Below are 15,511 nucleotides of genomic sequence, written 5' to 3' on the forward strand. Positions count from 1 at the left end.
TACTGAATGGAAATATTTCAAAGATGAAATGCTTGAACGAGGCAAAGACCTGAACAAATCCCTAGCTTCTAGGTCCAAAAAATCATCAACAACTTCATCTTAACATGTTCATGAATGATTCCCTGCTGCTCCATTCATTCATGAAATTCTTGGAGATGCTGAGCTAGATCTTCATATTCCCTTCTACTGAATTTTGGAAGATACTCATCCCAGACATAAAATGTAGGAACATCATGAGGATAGCCGGTGATCCCAGTAAAATCAAATGGACCAAATTTATGGACTAAGAATGTAGGAAGAGCCATTAAAACCCAGAAAAGAAAACTTCAAAGTATAGTGGAGTCACCAATCAATGTTGTAAGTGAAAATCACAGGTGTGAATGTACAACCAACTGTTGAAACTTGTCATTCTCGAAAATCAGCTTCAAACTTGATAAACCCAAGTAAAAGTTCTCTTATTTAATTTATTTTATTCAAAATAGCCAAATATTCCCTCCTCACTGAACAACCAAAGGAAAATATTGAAAACCCAGGGAAAAATGTTCATATCTTCTCTCATTGGCAACGGGGCCAATTAATGTTGTACCTTAAGAAACCAATTTCCTGGCTGTAGACAAATTTCTCTTAAGACATTAATAAATATTATTTACTATGACTTATTGTTTGTTGTGTTCTCAAATGAAGGACCTGGAAAACTTAGTCTTTAACCCTTAATACATGTATGACTGGAACATCTCAGAATGCCATTTGTTGCTAGATATAAATGATGAGTGAAGAAAGCTTGAAGGAGAAGTTAAAGATAATATGCTAGTTTGTCACGGAAACTACTATCTGTAACTTAGAAGAATTATGAAAATGAGAATTGAATCATAGAAAATATGCTGCTTAACACAGAAACTACTATCTGTGAACTCTTTTAAGGAATTTTAACTTTATCTACATAAGAAAACAAAGAACTGCAACTTCATTACTATGCTTGAAAGAAGAAAACATAACATGATACATGACAGAGAAGGTTACAAAATTATACCCAAAAACTCATGGAAACTTCCGATTCTTTCATTAATCAATGATGATATCAGGAATACAGTGGCCTAGTCTCCGGGTTCTCCAAAATTCAAAACCTTTCTCTATAAATTTTCCTCCTTTTATACATTTGTGAAACAGTTGCTGATCTCTGAAACTGTCAAACTACTAAACTATTTCCCTAACTATCTGAATTAAGAGCTATTACAGAATTTCCAGAGGTTAAAAGACACCTCAAAGAACATGAAATAACAAGAAAATAATTGAACTTCGAAGATGACATTAACTGCTGGCTTGCTCTATTAATCGGCCACTAGGTTCTTTTGTATATGCTTAAATAATGATTAATCCATTTTAGCCATGATAAACTATGTTAGTCGTGGTTAAATATGGACTTATGTATATATTAGGAATTTTGATTGGCCAAAACACCAAGAAATTTGACCAACTTCCTTTTTCTTCAAATTTCGCTTTAACACTGATTTTTTCGTTTACACAACAAAATCGATGCAAAACACGCAAAGTGCTTCATTGAATTCCCATTATAAATCACAATCAGTGCTATCAAATGTTATTTTGACCCAATCCTTAACAAAACCATGATATAACGGACGCGCCGGAGTTATAAAACATAATGTATAGACTATCGAGTCTAGAATCCCCATCACTCATTGCAATTGGCAAAGGAACTAACATACATGCATAAAAAGCTTTGCAGACCCGCTGGAGTTATTATACACATTATATATATATATATGTATATACATATATATATATATATATAGATATATAGATATATATATATATATGTATATATATATATATATATATATATATATATATATATATATATATATATATATATATATATATATATATATATATATATATATATTCGGGTCTGGCCCTTATCGCAGATCGCGATCGGCGGGATCACATACATATATAATAAGCGCTTTGTGTTATTTCGGACCCGCCGACATTATAAAACATGGCATATATAATATCGGGTCCAGAACCCAATCGCAAATCGCAATCGACGCTTGTCAGTAGAACCAATCATCCATAATCATTGCGAACCCGCCGAACTTTTAAACGCAACATATATATTTCGAGTCTAGTGTTAACACTTTAACACTTGTTTCCTTTGTAAATCCAATATATTTCTTTATTTCTTTCTCGTTTTGATATTCACTTATATATATATATCTATATATATATATATAGATATCGGGTCTAGCTCCACATAATCATTTATATAATGACTTTTTTTGTTTGTATAGCAACTTTGGCTACTTCGGGGCCGATTCTTTTACAATTCTTTTATCGATTCCACTGTGTCACTTCTTCATCTTACTTTTAGCTCTTTTTAAAGATATTTTCAAGTGATTTTTGAATGAAACATGAATATTAAAGGCAACAATAAATACATGTTACAACAGTGTCCACCAGTTGCACCACCATCAGCTTCTTCTAGAATCATCTGTCTTTCTTGTTCATGAACATATTTGTGCAATATTTCATTTGATTCCATCTTATATAATTGTCCTGCTATTAATGAAAAATCATCTACCTTAACCACTAATTCTTTGTTTTTCTGCGTAGTATATACTAAAGGAGCCATCCCTGTGGTAAAAAACTGAATGATATATGAAAAATGGTCATCTACAACTCTGATTGGAAATAATTGTGCATTAGGGAGATTATCCTCTATGCTGGTTTGTTCTTCCCCTATTTCCAATCTTGATAGATGATCAGGTCCTGCATTCAATCTTCCTATTTTAACAATGATTTGAAATTCATATTCCTATAATAACAGTAACCATTTGCAAATATTTCCTCCTAAGACATGCTTATTAAACAAATAATTTAGTGCAAAATGATCTATGAACATTTAAAAGTGTGATCCCAACAAATAATGTCTAAATTTATGCAAAGCATACACCATGCCCAATCCTTCCCTTTCTGTAGTAGTGTAATTATTTTCTTCTTTAGATAACTTTCTACTTGCAAAAGCTATAGGATGATCAATTTCTCCTCCACTAGGTTGTGCCAATACTATTCCCAAAGCTATACAAGAGGCATCCACATGGACATGGAATTCCTTATTCCAATCAGGGAACAATGATATAGGTGTTGCTACCATTTTTTCTTTCAATATGTCGAGGCTCTTTTGGAATTCTTCATTCTACTAAGAAGTTACATCCCTCTTTAACAATTTCTCCATAGGCGTAGTGATCTACGCATACTCGTTGATGAATTTCCTATAATACCCAGTATTCCCCAATGTAGTGCAAAGTTGTCTTACTGTCTCAGGTGGAGGAAAATTCACAATGATAGAAATGTTAGCAGGTTCCACCATTAGTCCTTGCTTACAAATAATGTGTCCCAACAATATGTCAAAGGGTACACACAATGCGCACTTCTTTAATTTCAAATATATTTGATACCTTCTACATGTGTCGAGCATAAGTCTTAAACTTCCAATATGTTTTATTAGCAACCAAAATATTGTCCAATCATCAAAATATACCTCTAAAAATTTGTGGATGTATTCCTTAAAAGCTACAACCACCACTCTAGAAAATATAGCAATGGCATTCTTTAATCCAAAAGGCATTATTGTGTATTGATATGAGCTTCATTTTTTAGCAAATGTTGTCTTGTGGAGATTTTCAAGTGTAATCCTAATCTGATGATAACTTGAAAATCGATCGGTAAATGAGTAAGCTTCCTAACCTCATACATTATCTACCACTTCATCTCTGAAAGGGGTAGGGAAGGGATCATGTAAACATGCATCATTCAACTTTCTTAGATCAACATAGATCCTAATCTCTCCTTGAGTCTTCTTTTCTTACACCACCATAGAACTCATGCATTCTAATTCTTCTACTAGTTCAATAATTCTTGTTGCTATCATTTTATCAAGCTCTATCTTTACTTTCTCCTTATACTTCGAAGTTAGCCTATAAGGTCTTTGTTTGACTAGCTTCACATCAGGATTAAGGGGAATCTTCATGACTCTTAGATCTCCTATTCTACCCTTCACCTTTGAAAACTTGGTGGGAAATAGTTCTTGCTATTCATGAAGTAACTTTGTAACTTTACTGACTATCTCTTCATCGCAATAGTCTCCTATTGTTGAAAACTTAGGCTCCTTCTCTGATCCTATGTTCACCTTCTTTGTCTTAAGTGGATTTTTTATATCTGGTATTTCTAGCTCAGTTCCAGTTACTTCGCATTGTCCTTCTGATTCTGTTATGTTGATGTTGCGACGATATTCTTCTTCTTCTATAGTAAGGTTATAGAATTCTAGTGCATTTTCTATCTGCGTAGCCCAATCAGGTTGCTGCCATGTCAATGGGGTTGCATTCTCAGAGATACTCTTCTTAACTGGCTGAAGGACCAGATTTATGTATGGGTAATCATCCTCAAATATGAATGTTAATATGAAGCCATCGACCATGTCTACCCAGTTTATTGTATCATGTCGACGCTTTGTTTCTAAGTACCAGTTCTTAGGGATTGTCTCTAGTAGTGCATAGCCAGATATGCTTCCTCGGATTAGTTTTACCATCATATTTGATCTCTATCTCTTATCTATCTGTCCAAACCTTATCCACATCAATCTTCAACATTCCTGCCAACCTTCTATATTTTTCTTGTGTGCACTCCACCATATAATAGAGGTAGATTTCAGGGCTATATCCATGGCTAACAACATTTGATTCTCTGGAACTTGTTCTTCATAATCATCAGGAAAAGTATTTACATCACCCAAGCCATCATAAGAAGGAAGATTACATACCTTATATATCATATAACGAACTGATTTGGTAATTCTTTCACAACACCTTGTGGATACTTCATGCTGCCTATTCTGCCAGTTTTCCAATTGTTCTTCTTAGTTTGAGGTACAATAAATCTCATGCTCCTAAGTCAACTTGCCTTCTATAGTACGGTTAACCCAATCCTGTTCCTTTGCTGTCACTTGATAGATATTATCTATATCAACTGTGAAATATGGGTCCAAGGGAAAAATTAATCTCATATTATTCCCTTCAGATATCATCTTTCTCTCCTTTAGATTAATTATAGCCATATTGTCAAATTCCCAATAAATTCCAAGCAATGCAAGATAGGGGTTACTACCATCAACAATCTATATAACTTCAAAATCAGCAACATTGTGAATTCCTTCAATGTCCACTGTTATACCTGGTAGTCTTCCTAAGGGGAACATATTTTGCTGATTTTCCATCCTTAACTAAATAGGTGACCATTGTCGCTTCGACTTACCCATTAACTCCCATGTCTGTTTCATTAAGACATTAGCATCAATTCCTAGATCAAGGATAACTTGATCCATCTCATATACTCATATCTTTGCACTAAGTCTCATCTCTCTTCTGGTTCTTTTTTGTCAATGAAAATTATTAACTGCACGCATCTCACTTCGCAGTGTTTCTTTGGATGCATAGGAATTTATCAACTCCTGAAGCCCTTATAAATCCTTTTGATCTCTTAATAATTTCATGCAAGTCTGCAGAAAATAATTTAAAATACATACTTTATTTGTTGCATCCTAGACTTGTGTCAGAGCTTGATCTTGTGTCAAAGCTATATTATGCATCGAAGCTTGATTCTATGTCAAATCTGATGACATGTTGTACCTAGTTCTCTACTTTGGCTGCACACTAGAGGTCGAACCTCTAACATCCATAGAGCTCCAAATTTCTTCCATTAATACTTATTTTTCCTTCTGAATCTAAAAAATAGTGACTTTCTCAACAATTTTTCTAACACATGTACTTTCAAATTATTTCTTCTCATCTACTTTACCACTTTAGGTCATAGCTCCACTTCTAGTGACAATATTAATTTGAGGTTCATCGGTCCTCCTTTCAATAGTCATCATTTGGATATTCGTTGTCGACTGCTGATTCCTTTTTTCTTGCACCTTTTTCATAAGTACAGGACATTTTTCAATTACATGATCAAAGGATTTACACTCCTTACATGTCGTTGTAGGGTTCTGATAATCTCTCCTAAAATGACCCACCTGTCCGTTGTTGTAGAAAATTATCTGTCCACGACCTCAACTAGCTCCAACACCTCGACCTCTTCCTTGGTAGTCTCCTCGACCACCGCATTGTCTACTACTTTCATGCCCATTTTCTTCTCCATGCATTCTATAAGTGTCAGCACCATGCCCCATCATTAGTTCATAAGCTCGACAATTATTCTCATCATGTCTTACTAATTTACATAATTTCCAATATATATTCTTTGGAGTCTACACATATTTCTGTAACATGTAACAGTCTTTTGAACAATGTCGGCCTATGTTCTTACATATCGTGCACTGAATTTGAGATCTTTCATTTAATGGATTTAGTGTGTTATCATCCAAAAAATTCTCAAAACATCATTGTGTCAAATCTGCTTTTGGTCATGATTTTAGGGAGGTCTAAAGGCCATTTTAGTCTTGATAATGGGTAGGTGATAGGTTAAGAGTCTCATTTTCATATCCAAATGAAGTTAAATCAGCCTTGTTCCATGTCCTAGAAGTCTAACATGCTTTTTATAACCCATATCTTTAACCATTCTGAAAACTGTGCTGAAAAAGGAGCATACGCAGTAGTTTCGTAGCGCGCTACGATATGAAACTGCTGAAGATGAACTTTTAGCACTTTTTTCTGATTTTGGTAGTCGACTTCCAAGGGGTTTCTTGAGCAATTTAAAACTCATGTTTGAAAACTAAAAGAGTTTTTTCTTCCTAACATACTTAAATACAAAAACCTCTCTCAGTTTCTTTAAATTCATTATAAGGTGGGAGAAACTGATGACCCATTTTAGTAGTTCATTTCATGATCAGTTTCTGGCCAAATGAAAAAATATTTTAGAATTCTAAAAGACTTTCTCTTCATAAAATCTCTAGCTACAATAACCTCTCTCACTTTTCTCGAAAGTGTTACTGGTTGAGAGAAACAAGGCTTTCTTTGAAGCCATATTTTCAGAAATTAGAATTTTCCAGTTTTACACATGTTGTTCAAAGACAGTTTCTGGAAAATTAGGTCACGGATCAGCAGGGTTGGTAACAATGTTGGAGGCATCACAAAGGTTGAAGACATGGATTAACAACTGTCAAAGAATGTATTTAGGTCTTAGATAAGGTTGTTGAAACATGTTTTAGGAGTTTCACTCCTATTTGTATTAGGACTCCTAAAAGACAGTTAGCTGTCAGCTTGTAATTAAGAGTTTGTTTTATGAGTAGATAGGTGTCAAATTCGATTTATCCTAAGGACGTATCATACAATCCAAGGTTGTAAAGACTCTATATAAAGCATGAGGTTGAATTCCTCAAAGGGGGGTTGGCATTTGTATTAGCAAAAAGAAGCTGTTGTATGTGAGAAAACTGTGTGTTTTTCAACTTAATACAAAGATCAATTTTACTACTCAAGATTCACAAGGGGTTTATGTGTTCTATGTTTCTATGGCCTTTTCCAATTACTTTTTTGCATTGGTATGAGCATGTGTTACTTAGAATACATTGGAAAATGCTATAACTTCCTTCACATGCTTGTAGACTGTGTTTATTCACTGTGTTATTGTTTCTCTTATAAACCTAAACTCCAAGTGCCTTGACTTCCATATTTAGCTGATTATGATGTTTTGTTGAAGACTAATTTGACTCCATGGCCCAATAGATGCTTTCTAATCTATAATTCAACCAGTTATAAATTTTTGTCCATTTTTATATAAATTTTAGGAAAGGACTGATATATACAGAGGCAGTTTAACTTTTCTGAAGTTGAGATTCTTAGTGTACTTTAGTGAGCTTTATCTTTATCTTTGATATATTTTACTTCCATAGTCTTAACGCTTATTACTCAAAATTCATGGAGGACCATTCTCTGACTTCCTTTAAGTGTTAAACTATGGTGAATTGAGTTCTTTGGTCCTATCTTTGGATGTTTTTCTTTAATTTTTAAATACTTATTTCTCAGAATTCATGGTTATTCATTCTCTTATTTCCTTTAAGTATTAAACTTTGATGAATCACTTTTAATACTTTCCTTTTGAATACCTTGATGTATCATTATTTAGAATTCATGCCCACATGCTCTGACTTCTATGAACTTCAAGTTATTAAGACTTTCCTGAATGTGTTACTCTTTCAATGAAGTATATACAAGCCTAAGTTTGTGTTATCTTTGTCTCTGTCACTGACTCCATAGCCCAATGGTAGCAAGTCTCCATCTTTCAACCTATAAACATATAAAATCACAAACCATAGAGTTAGCCATCTATCTATATCTTTAATCAATATCGTTAACCATTGAGAGATCCCTCTCAGGCTGAAGAGGCTAAGCCTCAACCAAAAGATTGGTTTGAAATAGTTACACTAAGATTTACTTGATGAGTAGCCTATCAGGGTCTTATTTTGGTGATAACATAGTTCCTCACTATCCATGTAATCCCTAAAGATAGACATTGTTCTCTAGAATGGACCGATCTACACTTCGTACACCATACTTCCTCTCTGAATTGTTTTTTTCTCTTTATATCTTGTATCTACAAGGTTAGGTTCCCCAACTAATTTGGAATATGTTCCATACCTGCATTAGTATCTCTTATAGATGATGCTTCCAACTTCATTGCAATCTGTATAGCTTCGACTTGAATTTTTATCTTTTGTTGTGTCAATGGTAATCTAATATGCAGTAACAACGCAAATGTAAACCATTCTTGATGTTGTTACAGAGATATATCAAAGCGCACTTGATCCAACAATACCTTAAATATGTGATCAAATTCTCAAAAAGACTTAGTAGGTTTCTGTTTAATTTCTTTCAACTTAGTGATGCACTGCGACTCAAACTTCAACTTCTTAGATTGTCTAATCAAAACTACTTTAATATCTTTAAATGTTCTGATTTGATTATTTGAATACTTCATATACTATGTCAATTCTCTATCTCAGAATATTGTAATGAGTTGTTCTTTCATTATATTTTCATCGTTGATTTGCTTTGCGGTCCGTACAACTTCACATAAAACCAAAAACTATTTTGGATCTTCCTATCCAGTTTCTTTGAAAACAGGCAAGATAATATCATCAACCATATTTCTTCTTGGAGGGGGAGGGGGATGAGTAAGGGGAGCAGAATGGGTTCGATCTATATTTTGCACCAACAAAAGCCTCAATAACTAGCCCTTTTGACAACAACTTGTAAGTAGATCATAGTCTCACCTAAAGTGACTATGGGAGGATGCAGAAATAGGTTTCTCTAGCCTTAAGGGATGCGTAGATGTGGTATTATTAGAACTTCTTACACTTAAAATTCATACATCAGTTCACCACATTACATTAATCATTTAAATATATAATATAAAGCCATAAATCATTACTACGTCGAAATAAAGTGCAACTATAATAAACTGTTATGCTACAATAGATAATAAGAAAATTTACACACGAAGGAACTAATTTTACCATGGTTCACCCAAATGTGGGGCTATGTACACAAGAATTGTTGCTTATAATAAGAAATCTTTTACAAAAAGCAATGCTTGACCTGCACACTAAGTTGCAGGTCATCTATGCACTCAGCTACAGACTCAGGCCTCTACACACTTAGTTGTAGAGCCTTGCCTCTTCCTCCAACTATAGATCACAATGATTCAACCATAACATAGATCTGGATCTCAATGATGATTCTTTTCTTATTATTTCAACCTATATATACTATAAAATTGAGTGTTGCATCGTTACAATACAATGGTCCAAATACCATGGACTCCCTAAAAAAGGTAGCTAAAGCCATTGATCCTTTACATTATCACATGATTTTACAAAAATAAGGGGCTTCACCCTATCCCGAAGCCCTTATACTACTTGTTATAATAAAAAATACTCTGTTGCAAACTCCATTTCACACTCTGCTACATGCTCCACTACACACTTTGCTACACAAAACACAGAGTCTTTGCCAACAACTAGGCCATGTTGGGCCGCACCGAACAACTTCTACCCCTGAAAATGAGGATATGAAAATTTTCATGTACTGTGCTACCCCAATGAAACTCCCGACATTAGAAAAATTAGTAGGCACTAGCCATTTCATAATGGCCTCCATCTTAGAAGGATCTATCTTCAGCTCCCCTCCACCATTAACATACCCCAAATACACCAAGGACTGCTACGTAAAATCACACTTCTTGATATTTTCTAGTAGATCGTGATTCTTCAATGTTTCTATCACCTATATGAAATATGAAATATGTTCCTTCGAGGTAGCACTCTATACTAGTATATCATCCAGATTAACAATAAAAAATGAATCTATAAGAGGGTGCAATGTATCATTCATTAGTCTTATAAACACAGTTGGTGCATTACATAGACCAAATGACATAACTAACCACTCATACAAACTTTTCCTAGTTTTGAAAGCAGTCTTCCACGTATCTTCTTCTTTGACTTGAACCTAGTGATATCTAGACTTCAAGCCCAGCTTGGTGAAATACTTTTCTTACTGCAATTGATCTAGTAGATCGTCTATCCTAGGTAGTGGGTACGTATTCTTGAGCATGATTTTATTCAATGCCCTATAATCTATACCCATCCACCAAGTCCCATCATTATTTGAAATAATGATGATTAGTGACCCACATGGTGATGTACTTAGTCAAATGATAGCCTATTTCAATAACTTCTGCAATTGTTTCTTCACCTCACTTGCTTCTATAACAAGCTTCTTGTACAACCCAATATTTGGAAATGAGGAGTCTGGAAATAGTTGGATCTCATGCTCCACTTCTCTCTTAGGTGGTAACCCTTTAGGCTCTCGGAACACATTCTTGATTGCTCATAAAATCTCCTCCGTTTTTGTTTCTCTTTCTTAGTAAATACCTCCACGGATGCTTGGCCTCTTATTGAATCTTCTTCACAATGACTTTCTCTTAAAAATAATAAAACATACTTCTTGCTGGAACTGATCAATTTCTTGGTCTGGTTGGCACTTACTCATGAAATTTTCGACTTGATTTTGTGCGCATTGATGATGAACTATTTTCCATCCTCGATGAGCTGATACTGGTTAGATCTCCTCATGAATATTACATCACACATGCACATGTATTGACTCTAAACATGAATCCATATACATCAAGGGAAACCACATCCAGATCTACATCATCAATAAAATCATCACTGGTAGAAAATAATTTTTTCATTGTTTTTTTACCTTCATCTCTGCATCCTTATTTACCCATCCTAGTGGATATGGGTTTGGATGATCACGAATTTCCATCTCCAACTTCTTGACTAGCTCTGCTGCAATGATATTCACCTGTGATCCTGAGTCAAATAGAGCATCACTCTTTGTCTTCTTGACATCCATCATTATGTGGAAGTGTTTGGTCATTTATTTCTCTTCTTGTTGCTAAAGGCAACTCAGATTCACCTCCTTATACATTGATGTACAAATGATATTCTCATCAACATCTGAGCTACTTTGAACTTGGTTGCTCGAATCAGTGGCCATGATATTCTTCTTCTTATTATCTTTCTTCTTGTTCTTCAAGTTTACCTTTGGATGCAACTTCCTGCACTTTTCCTCTGTATGGACATCAATGTTGTAGTGGTTGTAGTGATTTCTAGGATAATTTCAATCGTGTGTTGTGGCTACTGTATTTTTATCTTTTCCCACATTTTTCTTCTTCTTCCCCTCCTTAGAAGCTTTTTGTTGTTCCTTCTACTTCGATCCACTTGATTACACTCTTTTTAAGCCTATGTTATTCAGGTATTGTGCCTGTACACAAGCCTCATCCACTGATTTTGGCTTGAACAACATCACTTGCCCACGTAGGTGGTGGTGTAGACTCCCCAAATAATTGAGGAGTACATCTAGGTTCTTTGGAGAGATACCCAACAGTATAGACATCTTTCTGAATTTTGTGGTGTACTACTGCATGCTTTGGCTAGAATGTTTCCTTAGTAATCCCACCAGATCCATTGGTCCTTTATGTACCCAATGGGATAAAACTATGACTTAATGAGGGTTTTGAAATCCTCCTACTTAGTCACCAGAGGTTCTTCCTCTAACCTTAGGGTTTCTGTGTGGCTCTCGCACCAAGTCAGTGCATGTCCCTCTAATTTCAGCCATGTGAATGAGATCTTTTTCCCTTCCTCAATATGACGGATGATAAAATAAACATCCAGTTGCTACAACCAGTGTTTCAGATTCATAACATCAAAGATTTTTGTTGTTCCTTCAACTTTGATCCACTTGATTATGCTCCTTTTAAGCCTAAGAAGAATAAGACATCTCAGAAGAACTATGACTGTGGAAGAATCGATTGGGGAATATGTGGAAGCAACACTTCAGATTCAGAATCACCTCAGAATGAATATGAAGAAGCAAAAGAGCTATCAGATATGAGTTTTCTATTCTATAGTGATACATTTCTCCATCCATTTGAAGATGATGAAAGTGATAGGGAAACAAATGAATTTATTCTTATGGGTGAGAAAGAAAGATATAAAATAGAGGTAGAATTTAAAAGGCTTACAGACAAAATTACAAATCAAAAAGATCTATTGCACAAAAGGGAAAGTGTCTCCAGAGAAGAAGTTACCAAACTAAAAGCTCAACTAGAGGAAGGAAACAAGCTAAGGAAGTTATTCAAGGAAAAGGAAGATCAATGTCAAAAGTTGCAGGATGAAGTAACATCATTACGAAATCAAGTAAATGAAAGGAGCAAAACAATCAAGAAACTCAGAGAAAGATCCAGTTACTATGAAAGTCTTAAAACTAATATCCTCTCGCTAAAATAAGATCTTGAAGAATCAAATAAGCAAAATAAAGAACTACTTCAAGCTCTTGAAAAAGAAGAAAATGAAGTTCTTGAATTAAGACATCTGTTGGAAGAAGGAAGAAAAGCAGAAGGAATCATGAAGAAGCAGTATCTTGAAAATGAAGAGCAACATTAGGCTGAGGAAAATATTCTAAATGGTAAATTAGAAGAAAAGGATAAGCTCTTATGATTTCAAGATAGTACTAATATCTTGGATGATATTCTTAGTAGTCAAAGGTCTCCTGCTATCAAAACTAGTCTTGGTTTTCATGAATCTATTGGAGGTGAATCTAGTTCACAAAATAAGACAAGACACTCTAATGCACAATCTGAAATACTCAACAAGGAGATGAGAGGTCAATCCCATCAACAACCAAGGAAAGAAATTCTTCAAAGAAAATCCTTTACTCCTCCGATGAATAATGTTGAATGTTACGTATGTCATAATCTTGGACATGTTACAGCTAGATGCAAAAGTAGAATAGTTCAAGACCATCACATAGAAAGATCATCATGTTCCAGGTACTTTAAGGGATATTGTTTTTCTTGCAATATTTTTGGTCACAAAGTTGTTGATTGCTACAAAAGGAATATGAAACATGTAAGATGTGATGCATGTAACAAGCTTGGATATATAGCAAAGGAATGCAGGAACAAAGTACAGGCACCATACCAAAAGGAGAAAACATCATCACACTTGAAGATTTGGAAGAAGAGGGAAGTACAGTCAGAAGGATGTGGCACAGCATAATGTACAGACATAACAGACTCAGAGGAAGCTGAAAGTGTAAAACTTCATTGTTCTCATTCTCATACGCAAGTTTCATAAAGAGAAGTCATGTATATACACGAGTTAGTCACTGCACAGTCACGTATATGTTAGTTTGATGAAAAACAGTGGGACAGGCTCAGGAAAAGGGTCTGATATGATTCAGTCCATTATTTGCTCTATTTGATAATGGTTACAATCTGCTGATGATGTGTGGAAATGTATTGATACTCATAAGATGTTTAGAAGTTTTTTGTTCCTAACTTGATGATGATGATGCCTTGATACTTCTTCCTGATATATGCATGATCAGATCTAACAGTAAATAGATGGCACAGGTTCAGGGGGAGTTTATGATTTGAATAATGCATTGTTGTCATTATGGTTAGTAGTCCTTGATGATGATGCTTATAATGGCTAAATGATACATCTTGCTATGATATGGTTATGAGTTGTCCATGACAAAATCTCATACGATTCTTGGGGTTACTTAGTTGGTGTTCAGATAAGATTTGTGGTTGATTATCTGATGATGCATATATGATGCTTACATGGTGATCTTCATAAGGATAAGGAGAAGTACAAAGCTTGAATACACAACTTCATTACTTGATGATGAGTCACTCATGTGCTGCTATCATCATAAGCATAAAGATCACATAATACAATCATGATGCAGGATTCCTATAGTTCTTGGTGCTCATGTGGATGAGGATTGTTGTTGTTGATGATATCAATAAGTCTTGACAAAAGATCTTGAGCTCAAGATACATAGTGCTATATGCAATATGCTGGATACATGGCTGATTACTCAAAGTTGCATTGTTGGAGACATGATTATGATGAGTTCTTACCTATATGATGATAGGTTGATACTTACATATGTTGATTGATGCAGATGTCCCCAAGTGATGATACATAGATGATATATAAGATCATGCAGATCTTGATGTTGATGAAATGGCTATGGTGTTTTTCACATATGATATAATGTGAATGATTTTGTATGTCATATGCAGAATTCATTCATGGAAGGCTATGATAATGTTCAAAGGGATGAGTTGATATCTATATGCAGACATACCTTGTTACAGGTTGATGGCTTATACACTAATGGACATATACAGGTTGCTGCTCTGGAGGCTGTTGATAGAATGGAGTAGATCATACAGTGTGTATGATAGTTGATGATGACCATCATGGTCCTGGATTTAAGAGATCTGTGGTTTGTATCTTTTGAACCATTAACCGGAGAATCCACAGTATGAAAATTTTTATACCAACGTTTCAAATCCCAAATGGGATCCATCATCAGGGTTTGAGATATTTGGTCTCTGTTATAAATGTCATATATATCATTCAATGTAAAGGTCATATCAAGACTCACGATGTAATAGTTTGTCTCTATGTAGTGTAGTCATTTGATGGGAATGGTATCTGTTGTATCCCCACTTGGTTGGGAGATGGATGTATGTATGATTCTTTGGTGATAGGAAGGTCATTTATGATGTATAGAGTCATGTTCTTCTTGTAGAACATATCTTTGTAAACCTTGCTTTCAGTCAGGGGGAGCATGAACAGTACACTTCAGCAGAGCATAGAATTCAACATGAACTCAGAGGGTGCATGGACAGATTGGTACACCTTGGCATATACAAAGGGGGAGCTCAATCAGAGATTTTAGCAAGTACTCAAGGGGAGTATGGAAAACAAAATTTACATCAAGGAAGAGAATATCTCGGTCCGCCCTTTGCCCTTAATGTCAAAGGGGAAGAGTGAGTAGGTATGGTTGTTGCCATCAAGTCCAAAGTGGGAAATTGTTGGCATTATGATGCATGTGTTGTACTT

Source organism: Pinus tabuliformis, chromosome 8 (genome assembly GCF_031772625.1).
Source record: "Pinus tabuliformis cultivar Carrire ecotype Pingquan chromosome 8, CPIR1, whole genome shotgun sequence".
Lineage (NCBI taxonomy): Eukaryota > Viridiplantae > Streptophyta > Pinopsida > Pinales > Pinaceae > Pinus > Pinus tabuliformis.